Here is a 26,868-nt window from a genome sequence, read left to right as displayed (position 1 = left end):
TTCTAAGGCTTGAAAGCTTTCTCTTAGTTTATTTATTGCCTCCTCTAGAGTGGTCTTTCTTTGTTCTACAAGATTTTTATTGTACCAACCCTTTTTATTTCTAGCTTATTTTCTACAAGTGTTTCAATTACCTCTTGATTATATTTAATATTGTCAACCAATGTTGAGAATTGGTTCATGAGATTTATGTTAGGATCATATGCAACATAAGTGGCTAACTCAACAATTATATTTATGTTGATTACTAGTGTCCTCACTCATTGTTTCTTCTCAAGTTCTCCATGAATTTTCAAGTATTGTTTATACTCATTTATTTCTTCTAAATTCATATCTTTGATCATTGACTTCTTTACTAAAATGATGGTATCTAGGTTTTATTTTTCTTTTATTGTATCAATATTATTCTCATAGAATTATCCATAACCTATCTAGTGTTCTCTTCTTCTTAGAGTGTTCAAAACCTATTGTTCTTGGCATGCTTGGTTCTCCCTTCCTTTTCATTTGAGCAAGTTTCGTTTTAGACACTCTTGACATTGAAGATGTAGGCATAGATGCAATATCTCACTCTACTTCCTATATCTCTTCTTCTTCATACTCTTCACCTCCCTTTAGTGGTTATTCTAGTTCTTCTTTAATTTTTTGGGACATTTCCTTGATAGGTTCTTCTTTAAGTATGTATACCAATTCGATGATTTATTCCACTTATCTTTATCTATCTCTACTAATGAATCAATAATAATGTTGGATGTCATGGCTATTTTACCAATTTATTATTGAGTCATACCTTCTAGTGACCTCACTTGATCCTCTATGGTTTGTTCATCAACCTATCTAACCTATAGGGAAACCACCATTTGTTTTGTTATCAATATGGTTAGTTAGATGTTTTGATGGTTGTCATTTATGGTAACATATAATCAACATTTCATTTATGCATTCAGAGACAAAAAATTGTCTAAGTATTAGATAGTTTGCATGAGTATAGTGGAGAGATCTTAACTATACAAATGATGCATAGAGAAATAACTTATGCGTAGTTGAGGAAAGCTTTGTGACACCTTCATGAAAATGTGTACTAGTGCACATGTGTGTATGTTTAGTATGATGCAAGTTATAGTAAGTTTAACTATGTTGGTATTTAATAATGCATAATAGAGCATAGAAGAAAATAGAGTTGTACAACTTTAGGATTTTTTTTGGTTTCAAAATAATTATTAAGTCATATTAAGCCAACTATGTGGATATTGTTTTAATTTTATGTCAAGCATGTGAATACATGGAAGCCAATTGAGAAAAAATGTGTGAATGTGCAAGATATATTTCAACATCTTATGTTGCATAGATAAGTGGAAAAGTGAGTTGCACAACGAATGTATGTGATGCGTAGATATTGTGGAAGTTGGATGATTAGATATAACATGGGAACTATTGTAAGAACCATCTATGAGTCTTATATGATGTGAAATATTATGTTAGATCATAGCAAGTGCAAGTTACAATAGTAAGCTAGTATTGTAAGTATATCTATTTTGTGAAGGAATTGAATTGTATAATTGCATGTTAGGGTAGTAGGATCTTCTTGCATACATTGTAATTGATCTACCAAATCCTAAAAGGGTTGTAGAAACTCCTAATATGGTTGAGGCTTCTAACAAGGACTCAAGACAATATATATACTTCATAGACTCCTAATGTGGTCAATATCCTTAACCAAATCCTATTGTTTAGTGAATCATCTACTAAGTATCATCCCCACCATGGTTTTCCCTTGGCTAGGGTTTCCCTAGTTAAAAAATAATGGTGTTATGAGTTCTCTATTTGTATGGCTATATTTACTATTGAGCACTATTGGTTTGCTTTCATATGAAAGTTATAAAGTAATTATCAACATTCAGTTGTGGGCAAAAGTTTGTAGAATACTAATTCACCTTTCCCCCCCTAGTATTATATATTCCTAAAAATTGGTATTAAAGTAGAGTTACTTTGAAGAGGCTTAACAACTTAAGCAAGATCCCAGTGAATATGAAACAATTGAAGAAAAATCTTGAAGAAGCTCTTGAACAGATTGACCTTATTACTGAAGAGAGAGATAACTTGAAAGATAGATACAAAGATGCAAAGGTTTATATTGGCAAATTGGAAGATGGATTTGATGATATGAAATCTAGCAAGGAACCTTTTGCATAGATCAGTGTTAATAATGATACATAAAATCTGACAAAAGAAAGTGAGATCTTGAAACATGAGTTAAAATTTGTTGAACTAAAGTTAAGCCTCAAGACTAGTGGTAACAAGAGTGAACCTAATCTAAAATTTGAGAATTCAAACCTTAGATCTTAGTTGAATCAAGTGACATTTGAATTAGATTCTACTAAGTTAGAGCATGTAGAATTGGATAAATACAAAATCATTGCAGAAGGAGAGTTGACACAAGAAAAACAATAGTTAGAGAAACTTTACACAAGTTTTGAGAAAATTGATGAACAAATATTTCATCAAAAACCTTCTTATGATAAGATAGGCCTTAGATATATTCTTGGAGAGAAGTTAGAAAAGAAAGATGAGATTAGGATAGAACCTGATTCTATAGCAGAAATCCCTAAATAAAAGTTGAAGTGGTCTGATGAAGTTGAGAAAACTAAATTGACAAACACATTTGATGAACTTAGAACAATAGAGCAAGTTGAAGAACATAAGCACAATGATTCATCCAAAGAGGTAAGACATGAATTTAGAGGTAGATGCTACATATGTAATGAAGTTTACCATATGAAGAGAGATTGTACAAGTAAGTCTTTTAAACATATTACTAATTTCTATTGTTATAATTGTCATGGTTATGGACATAAGATAGTAGAATGTAAGAAACTTAAGTTTGTTGATGATAATAAGAATAGTAGAATGTTTAGGAACACTAACCCTAGAGGTAATAGAAGAATTAGATCACAAAGAAGATCTAATGATAGAGAGAAACCTAATGGTGAGACAAAGAGGTTTTTTTTTTACAAATGTAACAATACTAGACATGTTGCGGGGAATTGTAAAACACTAGAAAGTTAGAAGGAAAAATCAGAGGAGAAATGTACCTGTATTTCAGTTATGCAATAGCTTTAGACACACAACAAGATTTTGTAGAATATACATTGAAAACTTTAACAAGAACCCTAATCATAGAAGGAACAACAACATGAATCTTAAAAGGAATGAAAATGGAGGCAACAATAGTTAGAAAGTAGCAATCAAGGAACATGTTAAGGAATTCAAAGAAGCATTTGTGAAGACTTGTAATCTAGAGAGATCACATATAGTATTGGAAGAGAAATTCTTTGATGAACATGATGGAAAGTTGAAGTCATTGATTGCTTGTGGCTCAACCTATTTGAATTAAGCTATTGCAAAATTCGTAGAACATTAGTGGTCAAAATTGATGTTAGAGAGTGAGTTAGAGATTGTGTAGTTAATAGAAGGTAGAATAAATAGAGAGAAAGCTATGGTTTAGTACACAAGTCTTGATATGGTCATAACAAGTAGGAAGTATAAGATCAAGGTTATTGGTAAATAGAGACAATATTCTAAGTTTGTGGTTGATACACATTTATTGCATAGAGTGTAACTTGAAATGATTTAAGAGTTGCAAACAAGATTTGATGTACCACTTTTTTATGCAAAGTGTCTTGACAAAATTGAAGAATGATTTGATAGCAATAGAATTGCAAAGCAAGGTTGTGAAGAAAAAAATTGTAAAAGCCATAAAATCATGAATTTGAGGTATTTTATTGAGTATTGAATCTAGTTTCTTGTAGTATTTATAGTTATTGAGGAATGACTAGTCAAAGAGTGTATAATGTTAGTGACAGGCTAAGATATGAGTTCAAGAAACATCCATTTGTTTCTTTATTAGATGATCTTGTAGGTACATTTTTGAAATTTCTAGAAAATGTTTTACATTTAGAAGATATAAGGAGTTAAATATACATTGAAAAATTAAGAGTATGGGTGATGAGGAGATTCATAAGGACTTAGGAGTCATGTGTAATAATGACTTATCCCTAAAGTTTGAGTATGCACACCTTGAAGATTGAAATTTGGTGAAGTATATGTTCTACATAGAATTTGACAAGCATGAGTGTATTGAGTAGAGTACATGATGATACATTATGGTTAGGCGATGCATAGATTGTCATTGAAAATGACCTAATCCATAAGTTCATAGGATTTAGCAATAAAAGTCGTAATCATGTTCATGAGAAAAGTGTCATGAAAATAGTGGAGACAAATGTGCACCTCAAGCAAAGGAAAGAGTAAAGTGGATCAATAATGGACCTGGAAAAAGGAGGAAACCTATGTAACTGAGAAGTTTTGAAAACTTAGATGATGATGATGAAGATAAAACTATTGAACAAGATGTGTAGGAAGCCAAGATTTCCATAGGCAAGAATGCATGGAAACCAAAAGTAGAGAATCTAAACATGTAGATTATAAATGATGATAACTTTTTTTAGTTGAATAAATTTTATAGCATGTATAGTAGTATGGATAGGAGGCAATTATAGAATGCTATAATAAGAAATATTTTTATGAGGAATAAGAGATTTGATAGCATTGAGAGTAAGATTCCTAAAGATCTATACAATAGGTTGATCAATAGGAAGAGAAGAGTGGTAGAACATGATTTGAATATGAGGATCACATCCATAAATAAGTTATGTTATGTTGGATCAAAAGAGGAATCTAAGAAAATTTTGAAGGGTATTGAGTCCTCAATGAGAAACAAAAGAATAGAAATTCTTCTAATGGGAGGCAATTATGACAAGGTAAGGCAAGAAACAAAGGATGCTATAGTGAAATATATGCCTTTAGTACCGAAGGAGAGTGCACAAGTAAAGGCTAATAGTCTAGTATATGTATAGGAAAATACACCTTCTAGTGAAGAGGAAGAGGTAGAAGGGACATAGAAAGCGCTATCTTTACCTTACATTGGTATTTGTACTAAATCCATGCAAGAGCATAGTACACACATAATTGTGGATACAAAGGAGAATCCATTTGTAGTGTATGAGGAAAATATTGTTCCCAATATCACTTCCTATACTAGTTTTTATGATGAAGAGGAACAAAAAAAGATGAAGGAGGAAGAAAAAAACAAAAGAAAGGAACATGAAGAGAAGAGGCTAAAAGAAGAATAAGAAAAGAAAAGATAGAAGAAGCAGAGAAGAAGAAGGAAGAGGTTGGGGAAAATAAGAGTGCATAGGAATAGATTAAAAAGACTATTGTATCTTTAGTAGTATTAGTAGCTAGAACATCAGTACCTATTTCATCTAATGATGAAGATCAAAAAGAGCGAATGGGCACTTTGAGCAAAGTGTTTGAGAAAAAAAAATCTGTAAAGTCTTTGGAGAAGATGCTTGTTGAAGTCCTTGAGTACATGTAGGAGACAATTTCCAAGACTATAGAAAATCCAAACTAGAAAGCTAAGGAAAAAGAGTTGGTGAAAACCTTTGATGAGGAATTCACAACCTTAGTGGAAGTAGAAATAGTGCAAGTAGAAAATAATCATGATGCATCCTTATTCAACATAGTCTGTACTAATGTGCATAATGACTTGAAGGAACCTAATGGAAACATCAAGTAAATGAGATAGTATATTGGTGAAGGTAAGAAGTTGCATGGATAGTTCACAATGTTTTACACTTATATGATTTTGATGCAAAGATCAAATGCCATATGAGTGAGCTTCAGTCACTCACTACAAGATTGCGGCAACCAAAGATTAGAATTGAATATTTTGAGAATGAGATTGAGAAGATCCACAATGTTGTCAGAAGCATTGAATGTGACGAGGAGAAGGTAATAAGAAGAATCTCTATTCTTAGAGAATATCTGGCACCCAAGTTTGTAATTTTAAAAAGGCAATTGGAGGAATGTCTTTCAATAAAGAATTCCTATGACAAATTCACTTATACTAACTTAAGCACATATGAAGTGGTTTCCTATGCACTTTGAGAACTCATCAGTATATTATATATAGTCAAAGGCAATTGGAAGAAGGACTTTGATGGAATAAAGATTTATTTTGTAGATTGTAAATCTAGAATGTTGAACTGATCAACAATAAGCAGTAAGTTTTTGTGATACAATTTTGACACCTTTGTCATTGATGTTTAAGGGAGAGTACTGTGTTATTATGTAAAGGGAAATTATATAGATATTAATGTATATTAAAAGGGGATCTTATGTGTGTATCAATGTAAAGGTGTAATAAGGAATGTAATGGTCCATTTGAACATAAATAAAACTATTATGTTTTGAAGGCAATTTTTGTTTAGTTATTTTATTTGTTTCTATTATGTATGACATTATTTTAGGACTTAGCCAATTTTCCCAAATATTTCCATCAATGCTGAAGGGAAAAATTGGTGAAAATATTATCAATTAGATGTCTTGATGGTTGTTATTTATGGAAACATATAATTGGCATTTTATTTATGCATTTAGAGACAAAAAATTGTCTAAGTATTAGACAATTTGTAGGAATACAATGAATAGATCTTAACTATATGGATGGTGCACAGAGAATTACATTATGTGTAGTTCAGGAAATATTTGTGGCACCTTCATTGTAATGTGTACTAGTGTGCATGTGTGTATGATCAATATAATGCAAGTTACAACAATTTTAACTATACTAGTATTTAACAATATAGAATAGAGCATAGCAGAAAATAGAGCTATATGACTTTAGGAATTGTTTTGGTTTCAAAATAATTACTAAGTCATATTAAGCCAATTGTGTGGATATTATTTTATTTTTATGTCAAGCGTGTGAAGACATGGAAGCCAACTGATCAAGAATTTGTGAATGGGCAAGATATAAGTAAAGATCTTACATTGTGTAGATAAGTGGGAAGGTGAGTTGCACAGTAAATGTATGTGCTACACATATATTGTGGAAGTTGCATGATTAGATGTAACATGTAAACTATTTTGAGAACCATCTACAAGTCTTATGTGATGCTAAATCTGATGTTAGATTAGGCCAAGTGTGAGTTACAACAGCAAGCCAATATTGTATGTATATCTATTTTGTGAAGGAATTGAATTGTATAATTGCATGTTAGGTTAGTGGGCTCTTCTTTCATACATTGTAATTGATCTACTAAATCCTAATAGGTTTGAAGAAACTCCTAATAGGGTGAAGGCTTTTAACAAGGCGCAGTCCTCTAATAAGGACTCAAGACACTATATGTACTTCATAGACTCTTCATAGGGTCAATATCCTTAACTGGATCCTATTGTTTAAAGAATCATCTAGTGGGTATCATCCCCATCAGGGTATTCCCTTGGCTAGGGTTTCCTTAGTTAACAAATAATGGTGTTATGAGTTCTCTATGCGTATGGTTATATTTACTGCTCAACATTTTTTTTTTACTTTCATATGCAAGTTATAAAGTAATTAACAATATTTAGTTGTGAGAAAATTTTTTTAGAATAATGATTCACCCCTGCCTCTTAGTATTATCTATTCCTAAAATATTCATTCTATTTGGCTTAGGCCTTAGGATTTCCTACTTCACTTGACTTATGAAAAGTTGACTCCTCCTGAGTCATAGTTGTCATCTCCTATTTATCTTCTTGTCAAGAATCTTCCTCCATTTGAGGTCTAGAAGTTTTATGTCTCCTTTCTCTAGCTCATGTATCTCACTCAACTCTTGTGCTCAATTTTACCTCTACTTTCTTAGCCTTGGATATCTCTTTGAATTTGGAACTAGATGGTTCATTGGTGTTGATCTCAGATTGGTTTTGACAATTAAGTGTCAACACACTTAATCTTTTTACTAAGTTCATGCCAAGCTAGTAACATATGCTAAGTATAATGTGTATAGATGTTGAGTTGCAATAAGTGCTGAGTCACTCATGTGTCAAGTAAATAGTAATTTTTGAGCAAGTTTTAAGTGTCAAGTGAATAGTAGATGTTGAGCAAGTTCAAGCGCCAAGCCAAATAGAATTATAGTATGTGTCAAGCATCAGTATTAACAAGTGCCAACTAGCACAAAATTAACCTAATTGTTTGTGATGGCACAAAAAACTATGTAAACTAATTTTGAGCCGACATATGGATAGATCTCAAAATTTTGAAGATAAGATTGAATCTATTTGGATTCCCTATCCAATCAACATGCAATCAATCAAAGAAATGGAAGGAATTGAGTGGGAAAAATGGATGAATCTCAATAATAGATTCATACCTAACCCTAAGCCACCAAAGTCATTTTTAAAATGGTGTTGAAGCCCCATAATTTAGTATGAGAGAGAGAGAGCATTAGATAATGTATGCGAGGAGATGATACTAGCAAAAATTTGAAGGAAGTGAAAGGGGTGAATTGATCAGTATGCATTCAAGGTGACTTAGAAGAAGGATAGAATTGCAGAATTAGTTATTAGAATTGAGGATCAAGGATACACAATTTTCATATCAAATCAAAAAGGATCAAGAAGGACTGAATTAAGATCTAAAATCAGCTATACCAATTTGTAAGTGTATCAGATCAAACATTCGAATGTACTTTCTAACAATTGTATTAGCAGGATGAAATCTTTTGTATTAAGGTTGACTTAAGGGTAATTATGAAACCCTTTAATAAGGTGACATTCCAAGTGAGTGTTCTAAAGTATTTTTTCCAAGCACACTTTTAAAAAGGTGCTAAAATATTTTAACAAGGTAGGATCTAACAATCATTTGTAAGCCTTTAACAGGGCAGACCTTTCATAGGGTAGATCATGAGAATGATCAAATTATGTAACCTTAATAGGTGAACTTTATTGCTGTAGTAGTGAAGAATTTTGTGTGCCATCCTCACCCTAGTTTTACCTTCTCATTAGAGGGTTTCTAGGTAATCATATATGATGTCAATTGTTCATGTGGATGCATTTACATTACATGTTATTTCAATATGTTTATGCATGCATTTTTTTAAAGTTAAAAGTTTTATTGGTTAGAGATTAGTACTTCTAATTCACCCCCCTCTTAGAAGTATACATTTCCAAATTGTATTTCCAACAATTGGTATCAGAGCTAAGTTATCATTAGGAGAAGCCTTACAACTTAGAGAAAAGGTCTTGAGATGGAGGTTTACAAGCTGGGAAAGACTATTTAGAATCAATAGATTGAGATACATCTCCTACTACAATAACTAAATGAAGCGAAAGATGCCTTGTAAAGTTTTCTAAAGAGAAGGAAAGAGATTGCTATGGTAGAAAATGACACTCAATAAAAAGAGATTGACACCAAAAAGTTATTTATAGATGGTAACTCCCATGAATTTGATGGAGCAATTCTAGATCTCATGGACAAGAATAAAGCACAAGCTGAGGAGATTAGAAATCTCAAATTGGAACAAGAATCACAAGCTATATTGCTATGTGAGGTGACTAAAAAAAAAGAAGAAAGCTATAGAAGACAAGGCCATGATTGAAGAAGACAAGAGAATCTTGGCAAATAGATTGGAAGAAAATTTAGCAAAGCTATCTAGAATCTCAAACATGCAATTTGACACCCTAAGCCAAATGATGAATGCTCATCATGAATTGAATATCAAGGAAATTGAGATGACTAAATTGAAGTTACAGAATGAACAATTGTAGAATGACCTAAAAAGAGAGAAGGATTTTGTTGAAAGTTTCAACAAGCCAAATAAAGCCATCAAGTACTTTGAGAAACTATTGAAATCCCCTAGATCCAATAAAGACACATCAAGATTGGGTTATACAAGCACTGAAGAAGGAGAATCATCCAAAGCTATTGACGAAAGAAACAATAAAGGTAAGAATTCTAAACCTACTTTTCATCATTGTAGGAATAAAGGACATACAACTAATGTTTACAGGAGCAAGAATGCTAGTCAGAATGGTAAGCCAAATTAGACTAGTGTGTATTGTAGATTGGATAGAATTTATTGTGACTCTTCATTTTTTTCATTCCAATTTGAAGAGGATCATTCTCCTATTACTATGTCTCTTGCTGTAATGTCAGATCATTCTCCTATTTATGCTAAGATACTTATTGAAAAGGTTGATAATATTAATGAAGAAAGTAACAAAAGTAGAAGTTTTAAGTTAAATACCTCTTTGCTAAAAGACTATGATAATAAAAAAGCTATTAGAATGGTGACCTTTTTATCCAAGATATGTAATCAATCTATAAGACCTATTAAACAGTGGTGCCATTTAGTGGAGTCTTGGAAACAAAATCTATTAAATTATTGGGAAAAATGTAGCCAAAGATAAAAATGAAGAAGAGAATGATCTTCAATTCAAGCTCAATAAAGCTGAATTAGCTCTTCAAAACTGTCCTAATGACCCAAGGATGTTAAATAGTTTGGGCTCCATCAAGCAAAAATTAGGATTCAAGCACAATTTTTTTTTTAACATTATTAAGGCTAAACACAAGGTAGAAAAGATTGAGAATATTCAGACTGAGGGTGGTAAAACTAATTATCCAAAGGCTATTAAGGAGGCTTTTCTTTAATTTTATTTTGACTTGTTCTCTTTGAAATTTGATCAAGAAAAACATGTGCAATTGAGTGATTGTCTAAAGATGACCCTGAAGAGGGTTTCTAGTAGTGAAAGTGATATGTTGAGTAAAAAATTTTCTCTAGAAGAGATTCATGAGGTTATCAAGGCTATGGCCAATGAAAAATCTTCAAGAATGGATGGTCTACCTATTGAATTTGGTTGTCATGTGTTTTCATTTTTGGATACCCATTTGGGTCAAATAAAGGTTCCAACTCTCACAGTTCCACTATCAGTGTTTGTGTAAATATCAAAAAAATAGGAGTATGTAATTGAGCCACCATTTTGGTGAACTAGGAGGTGTAAATTGGCTATATGAATGTAATTGTAATTTAGAGGATTCCAGAAAAAAAATCAGGTCTAAAGGCCACGTGGTTTGAAAGTTATTGCAATTTTTTGGGTTGTGGAGACCTCCTAAGAATGCTTGAAAGTTAGGTTAGGGGCATTAAATGACCTCTAAAAGGGCCAAAAAATGGGGGACAAGCAAAGCCTATCCATAGGGCTATAGAGCGCTTCGAGAAATTTTTGAAAATGTAAACAGTTTTTCAATCGGAGCTACGGTTCAAAAGTTATGCCTCTCGGAAGTTTGGTTACCGTTTCTGGATTCTTCTAGATTTGCATCGACTTTTAACACAGCTTCTGGAACCTTCTATTTGGTCGGGCCACACCACCTGTACCAACTCACAACCAAAGATGCAACAATATGGAGATAGATAGATGAAAAAAATGCTTCATAAAACATCCATTAATACTTGAAATTCATTACAGTATCCTCCAAATGAAAGGACTCCAAATTCTTACAATATAAGAGATATTTGCTCACTAAGAGCTTCTACTTCTCCAAACTTCTACTTCTCAAGCTTCCTTAAAAGAGATTACATTTGAAGAGCTTCTCCTTGAGAGCTTACACTTGAAGAGCTTCTATTTCCCAAACTTATACTAGAAGAGCTACACTACAAGAGCTTACACTTGAAGAGCTTAATTACAAATGAACATAAGCCTTCCTTAAATAGGCACTTACCACCCAAGACATGATTTATCCACAACATTCTAGAATTTCCAAAACCTTCTACAATATCTACAACCTTCTAGAATTTCCTCCTAAATACAACTAAGCACCACCATGTGGCCCAATTAGAAAATTACATTTCCTTTGTGGATCACAACAAATATTAAATGCATGATTTAAGGAACTTTCCTCAAATTTCTAAGATGCCACCTACACACCTCAATTAATGGAATAACAACTATTTTTATTATTTTTCTATTTTCGCCACCTATGCATCTTGAAAATAGAAATTCCTCTTTTCTCCTTTTTCCCTTATTTTATTTTTAAATTATTTTTCCTTCTATTTTTGTCACTTTCTCTCTCCTCCACAATTTTTTTTTTCTTTTTTTTTTTTCTAATAATTTAATTTTCCCATACAAGATGCTCCTGCATCAAACTCCCTTGGTAGATAGAAAAGTGTGTCCCACACTTTGATGCCAAAATAAATATATACCACCATCTTAATCTTCACCACAAGCTTCCACCTCAATAGGGACAAGAAAACCAACATGCAAATCTTCCACATTTTTTTTTGCTGATGCATGATGCTCCTACATCCGACTCCCATGGTAGGAAAAATTTTATAATATGGATTCACAAAATGAAGTAGCCACTTTTGATATATTTTTTTTTTCTTCCTCCAACACATAGCTGGAACAAGTGCCCAGTGCCGATATATTTCCTTCTTTCTTCTTTTCAAACACCTAGCTGGAACAAGTGTCTGTTGCTGAAATTTCTCTTTTGCGATGAACTCCGTCCAAGTATAACTCTCATCCTCATTCAATCTTGTTGAATTAATCACACCTATAATAAACCTAGCAACACCATACCAATTTTCCTTTGCATACCATACATGACTAGCAAGATCCTCATGCAAACCATCATCAATATCTTTTAAACTCACATCAAAGACAACATCCCATGATTCATAAGAATTTACCTCTTTGATATATTCATCTTTGCTTTCCTCTTTCATGTTGTTAACAATGCATGTAACTACTCCACTTGCTTGATTTCCAACTAAGGCACTATACTTTTCCTCCATTGCTCCAATCTTCAAATCATCTTGATCTACTTCAGGTTCATAAATCTTGTCATCTTTATGCTCTTCCTCTTCTCATTCATCTTCTTCAACTTTAGGTTTGCAAAATGATTTCCTCTTCATTCGCTTGCTCTTCCACTGGATGATCTTTCTTTTCCACATCCAAGGAATTATCAACATTTCTTTTCTGGTGACATACTCTTCGTTTTCACAACTCAGCTTCTAATTTATTCACTTACTTCTGCAAATCAACTAGCAATGATTGTTGATTTCTTGCTCTAAATCTCTCAAGTTGAGGAATCCTTAGAATCCATCCAATCACAAAAGTCATCTTCTTTTTTCTCTTCTCCATAATCAAGTCTTTAGAAGACAAATCTCATGCAACACAAGAACCTTGTGAAAACTACCTCATAGTTGGCGATCTGTCTACACAATCAAGAACTTCTTGACAAACTTCAACCAACTCAAGGTCTTGGTACAAACTGCCTCACATTTGGCAATATGTCTGCATGCTCAGGAACTGCTGCTCTGATACCACTGATGAACAGGAGTTCCTGAGCATGCGAATAGATCGCCGAACGTGAGGCTGTTTGCACTAGGACCTTGGGTTGGTTGAATTTTTTCAAGAAGTTCTTGATTGTATAGACAGATCGCCGACTGTGAGGCTCTTTGCACAAGGTTCTTGTGTTGCATGAGATTTGTCTTCTAAAGACTTGATTATGGAGAAGAGAAAAAAGAAGATGAGTTATGTGATTGGATGAATTCTGAGGATTCCTCAACTTGAGAAATTTAGAGCAAGAAATCAACAATCATTGCTAGTTGATTTGCAGAAGCAAGTGAATGAATTAGAAGCTGAGTTGCAAAAACGAAGAGCATGTCACCAGAAAAGAGATGTTGATAATTCCTTAGATGTGGAAAAGAAAGATCATCCAGTGGAAGAGGAAGTAGATGAAGAGGAAATCATTTGCGAACCTAAAGTTGAAGAAGATGAATGAGAAGAGGAAGAGAATAAAGATGACAAGATTTATGAACCTGAAGTAGATCAAGATGATTTGAATATTGTAGCAATGGAGGAAAAGTATAGTCCCTTAGTTGGAAATTAGGCAAGTGGAGTAGTTACATGCATTGTTGACAACATGAAAGAGGCAAGCAAAGATGAATATGTCAAAGAGGTAAATTCTTATGAATCATGGGATGTTGTCTTTGATATGAGTTTAAAAGATGTTGATGATGGTTTGCATGAGGATCTTGCTAGTCATGTATGGTATGGAAAGGAAAATTGGTATGGTGTTGTTGGGTTTATTATAGGTGTGATTAATTCAACAAGATTGAATGAGGATGAGAGTTATACTTGGATGGAGTTCATCATAAAAGAGAAATTTAAGCAACAAACACTTGTTCCAGCTAGGTGTTGGAAAAGAAGAAAGAAGGAAATATATCGGCACTTCATTAGTGGTATCAGAGCGAGAGTTCCTGATCGTGTGGACAAATTGCTGAAAGTGAGGCAGTTTGCACCAGGACCTTGAGTTGGGTGAAGTTTGTGAAGAAGTTCTTGATTGTGTAGATAGAGTGCCAACTGTGAGGCATTTTGCATGAGGTTCTTGTTTTGGACGAGATTTGTCTTCTGAAGACTTGATTATGGAGAAGAGAAAGAAGAAGATGACTTTTGTGATTGGATGGATTCTGAGGATTCCTCGACTTGAGAAATTTAGAACAAGAAATCAATAATCATTGCTAGTTGATTCGTAGAAGCAAGTGAATGAATTAGAAGCTGAGTTGTGGAAATGAAGAGGATGTCACTAGAAAAGAGATGTTGATAATTCCTTGTATGTGGAAAAGGAAGATGATCCAGTGGAAGAGCAAGCGGATGAAGAGAAAATTATTTGCAAACCAAAAGTTGGAGAAATAGAAGCTTTTCAAGTGTAAGCTCTTGTAGTGAAGCTCTTCTAATGTAATCTCTTGTAAGGAAGTTCAAGAAATAGAAGTTCTTGCATTGTAAGCTCTTCAAATGTAATCTCTTCTAATGGATTTCAAGTATTAATGGATGCTTGATGAATCTTTTTTGTCATCTCTCTATCTCCATCTTGTTGCATTTTTTTGGTTGTGAGTTGGTACAGGTGGTGTGGCCTGTCATCAGTGGTATTAGAGAATACCTCTGTTAGTGGTAGCAGAGCTGTACTTCATCAAACTGATGCAGGATCATCTTGTATGGGAAAATTAAATTATTAGGAAAAAAAAAAAGAAAAAAAAAGGGGAAAACAAAAAAAAAAGTTTTGTGGAGGAGAGAGAAAGTGACAAAAATAGAAGGAAAAATAATTTAAAAATAAAATAAAGGAAAAAGGAGAAAAGAAGAATTTCTATTTCCAAGATGCACAGGTGGTGTAAATAGAAAAATAATAAAAATAGTTGTTATTCCATTAATCGAGGTGTGGAGGTGGCATCTTAGAAGTTTGAGGAAAGTTCCTTAAATCATGCATTTGATATTTGTTGTGATCCACAAAAGAAATGTAATTTTCTAATTGGGCCACATGGTGGTGCTTAGTTGTATTTAGGTTGAAATTTTAGAAAGTTGTAGATATTGTAGAAAGTTGTGGAAATTCTAGAATGTTGTGGATAAATCATGCCTTGGGTGGTAAGTGCCTATTTAAGGAAGGCTTATGTTCAGTTTTAATTAAGCTCTTCAAGTGCAAGCACTTCAAGTGTAAGCTCTTGTAGTGTAGCTCTTCTAGTATAAGTTTGAGAAATAGAAGCTCTTCAAGTGTAAGCTCTCAAGGAGAAGCTCTTCGAATGTAATCTCTTTTAAGGAAGCTTGAGAAGTAGAAGTTTGGAGAAGTAGAAGCTCTTAGTGAGAAAATATCTCTTATATTGTAAGAATTTGGAGTCCTTTCATTTTGAGGATATTGTAATGAATTTAAAGTATTAATGGATGCTTTATGAAGCATTTTTGTCATCTCTCTATCTCCATATTGTTGCATCTTTGGTTGTGAGTTGGTATGGTGGTGTGGCCCGTCATCAATGGTATCAAAGCAGGAGTTCCTGAGCATGCGGACATATCGCCAAACGTGAGGCAGTTTGCACCAAGACCTTGAGTTGGTTGAAGTTTGTCAAGAAGTTCTTGATTGTGTAGACAGATCGCCGACTGTGAGGCAGTTTGCACAAGGTTCTTGTGTTGCATGAGATTTGTCTTCTAAAGACTTGATTATGGAGAAGAGAAAAAAGAAGATGACTTTTATGATTGGATGGATTCTGAGGATTCCCCGACTTGAGAAATTTAGAGCAAGAAATCAACAATCATTGCTAGTTGATTTGTAGAAGCAAGTGAATGAATTAGAAGTTGAGTTGCGGAAATGAAGAGCATGTCACCAGAAAAGAGATGTTGATAATTCCTTGGATGTGGAAAAGAAAGATGATCTAGTGGAAGAGCAAGCGGATGAAGAGCAAATCATTTGCGAACGTAAAGTTGAAGAAGATGAATGAGAAGAGGAAGAGCATAAAGATGAAAAGATTTATGAACCTGAAGTAGATCAAGATGATTTGAAGATTGCAGCAATGGAGGAAAAGTATAGTGCCTTAGTTGGAAATCAGGCAAGTGGAGTAGTTACATGCATTGTTGACAACATGAAAGAGGCAAGCAAAGATGAATATGTCAAAGAGGTAAATTCTTATGAATCATGGGATGTTGTCTTTGATATGAGTTTAAAAGATGTTGATGATGGTTTGCATGAGGATCTTGCTAGTCATGTATGGTATGCAAAGGAAAATTGGTATGGTGTTGCTAGGTGTATTACAGGTGGGATTAATTCAACAAGATTGAATGAGAATGAGAGTTATACTTGGATGGAGTTCATCGCAAAAGAGAAATTTCAGCAATAGACACTTGTTCCAGCTAGGTGTTGGAAAAGAAGAAAGATGGGAATATATCAGCATCAGGCACTTGTTCTAGCTATGTGTTGGAGGAAGAGAAAAATATATATATCAAAAGTGGCTACTTCATTTTGTGAATCCATATTCACAAATTTCTTCCTACCATGGGAGTCGGATGCAGGAGCATCATGCATCGTTAAAAAAAAAGTGTGGAAGATTTGCATGTTGGTTTTCTTGTCGCTATTGAGGTGGAAGCTTGCGGTGAAGATTAAGATGATGGTATATATTTCTTTTGGCGTCAAAGTGTGGGACACACTTTTCTATCTACCAAGGGAGTCTGATGCAGGAGCATCTTGTATGGGAAAATTAAATTATTAGAAAAAAAAAAAAGAGGAAAAAAAAATTGTGGAGGAGAGAGAAAGTGACGAAAATAGAAGGAAAAATAATTTAAAAATAAAATAAGGGAAAAAGGAGAAAAGAGGAATTTCTATTTTCAAGATGCATAGGTGGTGTAAATAGAAAAATAATAAAAATAGTTGTTATTCCATTAATCGAGGTGTGTAGGTTGGCATCTTAGAAGTTTGAGGAAAGTTCCTTAAATCATGCATTTAATATTTGTTGTGATCCACAAAAGAAATGTAATTTTCTAATTGGGCCACATGGTGGTGCTTAGTTGTATTCAGGTTGAAATTCTAGAAAGTTGTAGATATTATATAAGGCTGTGGAAATTCTAGAATGTTGTGGATAAATCATGCCTCGGGTTGTAAGTGCCTATTTAAGGAAGGCTTATGTTCATTTGTAATTAAGCTCTTCAAGTGCAAGCACTTCAGGTGTAAGCTCTTGTAGTGTAGCTCTTCTAGTATAAGTTCGGGAAATAGAAGCTCTTCAAGTGTAAGCTCTCAAGGAGAAGCTCTTCGAATGTAATCTCTTTTAAGGAAGCTTGAGAAGTAGAAGTTTGGAGAAGTAGAAGCTCTTAGTGAGAAAATATCTCTTATATTGTAAGAATTTGGAGTCCTTTCATTTGGAGGATATTTTAATGAATTTCAAGTATTAATGGATGCTTTATGAAGCATTTTTTTCACCTCTCTATCTCCATATTGTTGCATCTTTGGTTGTGAGTTGGTACAGGTGGTGTGGCCCATCATCAAAATTTTATAAGGAGAATTTAGATTGGATTGGCAAAGAGCTTTTATTATTCTAAAATGATGCCTTTGATAATGGTTCTCTTGGTAGCAATGTGAATAAAGGAATTAGTAAACTACTTCCTAAAGTAGGGGATAGATCCTTAGTCAAGAATTGGAGACCCATCACCTTGCTTAATTTTTCATACAAAATTATTGCTAAGTTGTTGGCTAGGAGGATTGTCGACATTACTAAGAATATTGTTTCAGTCACTTAAATAGTTTTTATAAAAGGTAGATATATTTTGGATAATCTTATCACCAATTAGGAAGCCATGAATTGGGCTAAGGCTAGTAGGAAGGATGTGGCTATGATACTCCTTGATTTTGAGAAGGATTATGATAGGGTGGAGTGGCCTTTTGTTCTTGGTATGTTGAAGACTTTTGGCTTCCCCTATTATTTTTGCAAATGGATTGAATTTTTTTTTAAAGATACTTCAATAGTTATTGAGATAAATGGGGAACTTTCAAAACCTATTATTCTATAAAGGTCTATTAGGTAAGGCTGCCCTATTGCAACCTCCTTATTTGTGATTTCTATTGATGCTCTATTTTTTTATTCTTAGGGATGCTTCTTTAGGGCATCCTGTTAAGGGAATCACCCTACCTAATGAAGATGAATTGATCAATGCTCAATTTGTAGATGGCACTCTCCTTTTTTTGGATATATCTAAAGATAATTTTTTTATGGATCTTCATAGAATTAACTTTTTCTTCTTTGTTTTTGGAGCCAAAGTGGCTCCCCATAAATCTTTTGTTATGGGTTGGAAGGAGACTCCTCCTAATTGGTTGACAAACATGGGTTGGAATTGTACTAGACCTAAAACTATTACTAAGTATCTAGGCATTCCTTTCTCCCTGGATCCTTCATTTTCAGACATGTGGGAGTGGATGTTTAATAAGCTTAATGGTAAACATATTAGATAGTAGAATCACTCCCTTTCATTGGCTGGGAGAGTTCAGGTTATACAGAAGGTCCTCTCTTCCCATCATATCTTTTTTGCTTTAGCTTGGCTATTTATTAAGACTCATTTTGGGATGCTTGAAAAAATTCTTAGAGATTTCTTATGGTTGGATGGCTTGGGGTCCAAGAAGAGACAATGTGTTAAGTGGGAATGGCATTGTCTACCCAAACATTTGGGGGGTTTTGGTGATTAAGGATATTAGAACTCAAGGTACTGCTCTTGTAGCCAAGAGGATCATCAAAGCATTTTGGGGAAATGAACCTTAGAAAGATCTTGTGAGAAATAATGTTGAAAGTTCAAATATTAAAAAAGGTAAACATTGGAACAACATTCCTTTTTGGGATATTATTACAGGACATTTTAAGATGAAAGTGTTTGGGTCTAAAGTATTTGCCTCTTTATTGCCTGCATGGTCACAAGTGAGGGAGTTTATATCTTGTAGTTATGCCACTGGGGGCCCTCCTAATTACATTGTTACTGATAGATCAATTTGGTGGGGATTGTATTTGAATGATAAGCCTCTTGCTCTTACTCAAAGTTGTTCAGCTAAAAAATGGAATGAGAAAGGTATTTCTCTTATCAGTGACTTAATGGTTAACAATAGGATTGGGTCATGGGATGAGATTTCAAGGAAGTTTGGCATTCCCAATTCTCAAAGGAAGACATATACTCTTCTTAACAAAGCTTTATGCAAGGAGAAAGATGGAAAGTTTATGAACAATAATTCTTTTCTTAGAAATGCAAACTAGAATGATCGTATTGGTATTGGTAACACTTCTATTAGATAGATTTATAATATGTTTAAAAATGATCAATCTATGTTACAACATATAATTAATTTTTGGGGTCTTGACTATCCTTCTCAAACTGGAATTTTTTCTTTTATTACTTTTAGAATGGTCCTTGTGAGCCTAAGGTTATTCATTTTAGATGGTTGTTGTTGCTTAAAAAGCTTGCTGCAGGGTAAATTTTATCATCCATTAAAGTTGAGCCTATGACTTGCAATCTGTGTAATAGACCTCATAGCTTTGAGCATATCTTTTTTTAATGTATTTTTGCTTCTAAATTTTGGGCCATTTTCTTTGTGTACCCTATTTATTTGAACAAAAATAATGGTTTTACTTGGTGTGAAATATTGGCTAGTTATGTGAGATCTTTTAACTTATCTCTTAACAAAATTTGGTTTGCTCTTATTGGTGGAATACTATGGCTTCTTTGGAAGGAAAGGAACAAAGAGATGTTTCAAAATGCGAGAAGATCATCTATTGAGTTTAAACTCACATGTTCTTACACCATGTCAGAGGTTTATTTTTTCTTGGAGATTACAAAGCTAAGATTCATGAAGCTAATGCATGATGTGATGCTACTGATTTACAAAGATGAAGTTAAGGCTTCTCATTACATTGAAAGATATCAAAGTTTCCTTACACAAGTAGAGATTGAAGATCTAAGCATACTTATGGAAATGTGTCATTTGGATGCTGACAAGAAGATAGCTACATGAGTTGGAACTATTGCAACACATATTTATGAGATTGATAAGCTAGATCATGTTTTTCAAAATTTATATTTTTATAGTGCATGTATCATCTTATAAGAAATAGTGATATATCTTATATGGTCTTGGTTGTTCACATTAGAAATTCTATGTAAAGTCCTTTAGTTGGGTTATTCCTCCCTCTAATTTTGTAAAAGTTTTGAGGGTTGGATCTTTTTCAAAGTGAAAAGTTTGATTGAATGTTGTTTAAACTTTTTCAATACAAAAAAAAAAAAAATTGAACAATCAAGGAAAATTGAATTTAAGTAATATGAATTGGGTTGACTTTTTGAAAAGTTGCACATTTTTTTTGAAACACAGGAGTGTGAAGTCTAACATAGTTGTCCATACTCTTAGTATAACACAACTTTTGTTGAAAAAAATGTAGATTGAAGTGTTTGGGTTCAAGGAACTCAACAATTTTTATCTGAAGGATCTTGATTTTGGTGAGGCTTGGAGAGCTTGTACACAACTTGTTGCACTTGATAAGAAAAATTGGTTGGATTTCCTAATCCAATGTGGTATATTGTTCAAGGTAAGTTAGTTGTACACTCCAAGTAGTTCTACGAGAGATAATCTCATTAAGAAGAAGAATAGTGCATGATTGACTAGACAATTTGGTAGAGATAAAACCATTTCTTCAGTTACATAGAATTATTAGTAGCCATAGTTGTAGCAAGATGTGAAGAAGTTTGTAAAAAGTTGTAGAGTATGTCAGATGGTGAAAGGAGTGAATAAAAATATGAAGTTATATCATCCATTACATCTACTTGAGAAGCCATGAGAATATTTAAGCATGTATTTTATTCTTATTTCACTAAGGACATGGTGGGGGAATGGTTTAATATTTTTATTGATTGACATATTTCATCCCCTACAAGAAGACTAGTGATGTTGTTCATGTTGCAAAGATGTTCGTAAGAGAAATAGTGAGACTACATGGTCTCCCAAAGGGCATAGTTTAGGATCAAAATACCACATTTGTGGGTATTTTTGGTGCACATTTTGAAAGAAATTAAAGATAGATTTGAAGTTCAATTCATTGTATTATCCATATTATGATGGAAAAAATAAGTTATCAATTAGAGTTGTAAGAATTTTCTCAAATGTGTGGTTGGGGATTAGCCAAAAGGTTGGGATATGATCCTACCACGTGTAATTTTCATACAATAATTTTGTCAATAGGAGTACTAGTAAGTAACCATTCTAAATTGTATATGGGAGTAGTCCCAAAAATTCTTCTCAATTGAGGCTTTTGGATAAAAGAGAAATAAGTAGTGTTGAAGCGGAAGAGGTCAGGTAGTACATTATTAAGATGAATACATAGTACAACGCTATGAAAAATGTGAAAAGAAGGTATGAAAAATATCAAATTGGAGATGAAGTCATGGCTCATTTTGGAAAGGATCTTTTTATAGTGGGTACATATAAGCTGAAAATGAAGAAGTTAAGACTTTGCAAGATAGTGAAAAAAGCATGACTCTTGAAATGCCTATGAAGTAGAGTTGCCTATTGAATTGAATATTCTACATGCACATTATTAGAAGTCATAATTGGGAAACTAAGATACTGAGGGGAGAAAGGGGTGAATCAACATTTGTAGCACCTTAAACCTTTTTCATAAATTAACACAACTTTAATGCATTCACCACATTTTCCATATCATATCTAATGCATGCATAACTTAACTTCCAAAATCAATTTGCAATAACATGTAGATCCAATCTATCAATCACATGCATGAAAATAAACACATATCATAAATATTTTGTTACCCAGGAACCATCCAATGAGTAGGTAAAACTGGGGTGTGAATGATACCAACAAATCTTCACTACTACAGTAATAAAGTTAACTTGTTAGGTTACAATGTTAATGATTTTTTATGATCTACCTTGTGAGGGATATGCCCTATTAAAATTTTTTAAGACTATTAGGTCTTACCCTATGAGAGGATTCTACACTTACATTAAAGTAAGGACCTAATTAAGATATTTACAAAGATCTATCAAGACTACTTTGTTAAGAGATTATCCTTGACTCAATCTGTTAAAATTGATTCAGTACCTGATCCTTGGTCTTCTCTAAAAATTTGATTTTGGATCTCCTCTCTTCAATCTAATCTAATATCTAATTTGATATATGTTTACTTACCTTCACCTCTTGATAAGATTGCTTCCTCTATTCTTCAATAACCAAACTCTTTTGCCTCCTCTACAATGTTCTCACTATCACACTTGATCTTTCCTATGAATGCATAAATAGATATTTTTGCTTCTTCTCACCATCACCTTAATATTAAATAGGGTTTTGATCTTCTCTATTTAAATTTTTCTTAAAGATTTTTCTAGATGCTTCCTTATTTTGCCTTTATATATGATTGGTTAATCATAATGCATAGGGATGTGTGATCCATGTCATAAAATATATAATAACCTCTATAAAAACCTCTATGAGTATTAAATATCCTACAATTTTTGGTCTAACATGATTCACCTCAAAGTTTGCATCATTCTTGACTTGAATGTCAATTCTGCATTACTCGACACTTATTGGCTCTGATCCTTGACATTCACTATATATGATGCTAATGTTCAGTCTCTACTATGCTTTACACCTTCTATGTAACTTAGCTTCAATGTGTTTGAAATTCTCGACAATAATTAGGCTCAACTTATACTTAAAATACTTGGTTACAAAAGAATTTCTCAGCTCCTAAAAATCTTAGCATGCAAACATGTATTTATAAGTCTTTATATGATTCGACCTATATAGAGTACCTTGGTCGCAGTGATGAGCTTCTGACTCTGCCAAGTATATAACTAAGTGTTTGACACTAATAGACCTGAGTAGTTAGAGATACCAACAATATACCCCTTTGACATTAGTAACAAAAACACTTTGTCATGATTACATCATTACAATTATAATATGAGCACTCCCCCTAAGCCTATCATTTAGTTCTTATAAAACTACAATTTTTTTGACATTTTCTGAATGAATAAACAATGAACATTGCAACAATATAAAAATGCACATGACTCAAATTAGTCTAACTATTTTAGTGTCCTACCATGTTTTCCTTCTAAACTTTGATCTTAGAATTATAATTCTGACTTTGACATTCTCTCTTGTGATTACTATTCAAAATATGTAATTATCATTACAATCCACTTTTTTTTTGTCACTTATGATTGATGTTGGAGTTGAAGGGGTAAAATCAAACTGTATTTATGAATAAGTGGTTTGTGAACTTGGTTAATCATGCAAAGTGCATGATCCCAAGTAGTTCTAGTTGATTCCAAAATGTGATTCTGCAACTCAAATCTAGCTCCCAAATCAACCAAACTATCAACAATTGAAAGAATGTGGTATTCTTGAATAATATCTTGTGTTGACTTCAATTCTCAATACATAGCCTCTAAATAAGGTATCAACATAGATTGTAAAGAGATCAATTTTGACCTCATGTTATCAAATGTCTGATGCTCAACCAATTTTACTTGAGAAAACAATAACTTATTTTAGTGATTTGGGCTACATTCTACTAATTACAAAATGATGGCACTTATTTACTACATATTAGCTTGAATCCACTGGATGTCTTTTTGAAGATAACTTGTGCATCTTGCCACATCATGCAAAATGGTGTACACATTTTTTATCTTTTGTATAAGATCCTCTATATTCTATATATGGTCTAGAAATTCAACTTTTTTCTTAGGAATAGTTGTTGATACTTTCTCCATAGCCTTATTATCAAATTTCTTGGTTGAGCAAGCCATCAAGTTCTCATTTTCTTCTATATCTCCAAAATTTATGCATTCAAGTATACATACAAGTTGGAAAATGATTGGGGATTTCCCATTAAAATTTTGTATACAAAATTTGAAAAAAAAAAAGTCATTTAAATATCATACAATACCTATCTTTATTGCTACTCTCTTTTCATCTCTTCCTACTTCTTTTCACCAAAATTCATTGCAACATGATTGTTTGTTCAAGAGTGAGATTTTCTAAATCCCATTTTGGTATCTCAATAACTTTATCTAAACTAGCTTGAATATCTTTTTTTTTTTTTTAGGCAAAAGTGGCAAGCCACTATATTATTTTATTATTTTAAACTAGCTTGAGTATCTTCAGATCTATTCTTTATTGTTTTTCCTTTGCTCTAGGATGGAGTGTTTCTAATTGGCACTACTTTTAGACTCGACACACCTAAACTCATTTCATCACTTTGATCATCCTAGATGGTTACTATCTCACTTTCTTTCTCTTGTGTCACTTATTTAGTGATGAGACCTAGAATACTTTTCCACGATAACTTATTCTGCTAAACTACAGATTCAATCTTATTTTGTAAATCATAAAGATTCTGAACTTAGGAACAAATTAGTTCCTATACTTTACCAAAAAAATTTCCTTATGATCCTTTGATAAATCAAGCATAACCTTGTCTAGTATTCCTTCTCTAATGTCTTCATCTACTAACAATGCATGTTCCCATGTTTTCTTTAGTGTATTGAACAAATCAATAAGAATCTTCTTCTCTACTTAATTAGAAGCCAAATTATTAATTTTCATCATATCTATCATGACCTCTTCAGCTCTAGTTCTATCAACAATATCCAATGTGTCCTATTTTACAAATCTAAAACTCAATAAGCCTGTAGAGCTTTGTAGATCAGTACATACCTTATCAATTGATATTCTTTTCTCTTCTAGGTCTTGTAGTTGGTTCATCATCTTCTTCATCTTCTTTCTTCTTGACCAACCTTCTCTTCTTTGGTTGGCTCATAGGGACTTGTGATTTATTATTCTTTGTACTTAAGTTGCTTGGTTTAGTAATCTCTACTAATCCTTTCCTACGAGATGGCTTGTCTCTTGCTACTTATCCCCTAGTCCTTGGTTTGGTTGGTGGTGGAGGAGAGATAGGTACCACCATTATCTTCTTTGCAACTTTCTTTTCTTTAGGACTAATAGATTTAGCCTTCTTGGCGGGTGGTATAACAACAACTAGGTCTTTACCCTAATCTACTTCTTCTTCTTCCTCTTCCTCATCACCATTGTCTTTTTCTTCATCTTCTCTAAGACCTTGTGTGAGTTGCAAAGGTTTCTAGCCTTTTCTTTTTTTTCCTATTTTTTCTTCTAGGTCTTCAATAATTTTCTCTCTTTTCTTTCCTTATAAGCTGTTGTGATATCAAATGTAATTCTTGCCTTAGATTCTTCATGTTTTCCAAAATATCATGCTCTAGTATCAATTTCTTCTTTTAGTAATGCAACAATATTTGCATTTACTAATTCACTATCAATTTCATAATAAAGTTCTTTTAGCCAAGACTTTCTTGACTTCATTGCCTACACAAATGTGTTATTTGTGTCCACTAAAAAACATATATCACTATAATATTTCATTACCAAATCTTTTGGTATTTTTTAAGCTATTATTTTGAATAATGCTTAAAAGTAAAAATCCATTTAGACTCTACTCTTAAAAAAAAATCTAGGATCAACTCCAAGTTTCCAGGTGATCTTGCAACCTACTAGAATTCGCTCTATTAAAGATAAATGTGTATGTTCACAAGAAGGGATTTTTTGGTTCGAAGAATTTTGGGAAAGATGTTTGATTTTCTATTTGTAAAGTCACCATAAAAGAAATATATTTATGGTATTTTATGTTTTATGAAGAAAGCAAATTATCAATGCAACTATATGAATTCCTATTTTTACTAAGTGTTCGAAAATAAAATAACTTGAAAGGGAAATTCCTAATAAGCATATACCATAGTAACAACATGTCAGGTTGTTAAATCATTGAAAAGATCAAGTAGGAAACTAATGAAATTAGGAGTAGTACTTCCTCAATTTCACTGATGTAATCATTTATGGGAACTCAATTTTAAAAAAAACATGTTTTACATTTCACTAAATCACAAGGCCACAAAAAGTGCGATCATGCAAGACAAGACACTATACAAGAACAATAGGTAATGTTTTCTGTAATTCATTGTGTCAAATTGGAATTTGTTCACACAAGCAAAACACTATAACTAAAAGGTCACACAATTGTAACAACACAATTAAGCTATTGGCTCCATTATTATTCATGAAATTACATTCACAAAAATAACACACTCCAGAAAGTGTAACTACACTAAAAATGAGAGCACCAATAGCATATATTATTGCATCAAAATAATGGCCTAGAGTACATATTACATCCATGCATTCATAAGAAATCATCTCCTCCCTTTGCATTAGGAGAGAGAGTTCTTAAAATGCAACTCATGCTAAAAACCTAATAAAAAAAATCTAATTATATACAAATTGACTCTCTAAATGGTGCTAATTAGGTCTACACCCTTGCTTATATCAATTAATGTGTGCATGAGCCTTTAGATGACACAAAAGAGTAAAATAATGAGAAGATAAGAAGAATGTGGTTGTGGGATAATCTAGGAGTCTCTAGAAGCTCTAAATAGGAACTAAAAGTTAACTATTAGTGTATTGATTCGTTTTAAAAATTGTTGATGCACCTCTATAAAAAGTGCACCTGTGCACCTACACACCTTGATGATAGGTTCCAAAAAATCTAAACTTTTTTGAAATGTCAAAACTGCATTTTGAGCATTTGGGTTTTCTTCCCCATTAGACTCAAATGA

This window comes from Cupressus sempervirens, chromosome 10 (genome assembly GCF_028749045.1).
Source record: "Cupressus sempervirens isolate cs-2001-9-10 chromosome 10, ASM2874904v1, whole genome shotgun sequence".
NCBI lineage: Eukaryota > Viridiplantae > Streptophyta > Pinopsida > Cupressales > Cupressaceae > Cupressus > Cupressus sempervirens.
The sequence above is the reverse complement of the archived record's forward strand: the minus strand, read 5'-3'. Positions refer to the sequence as shown.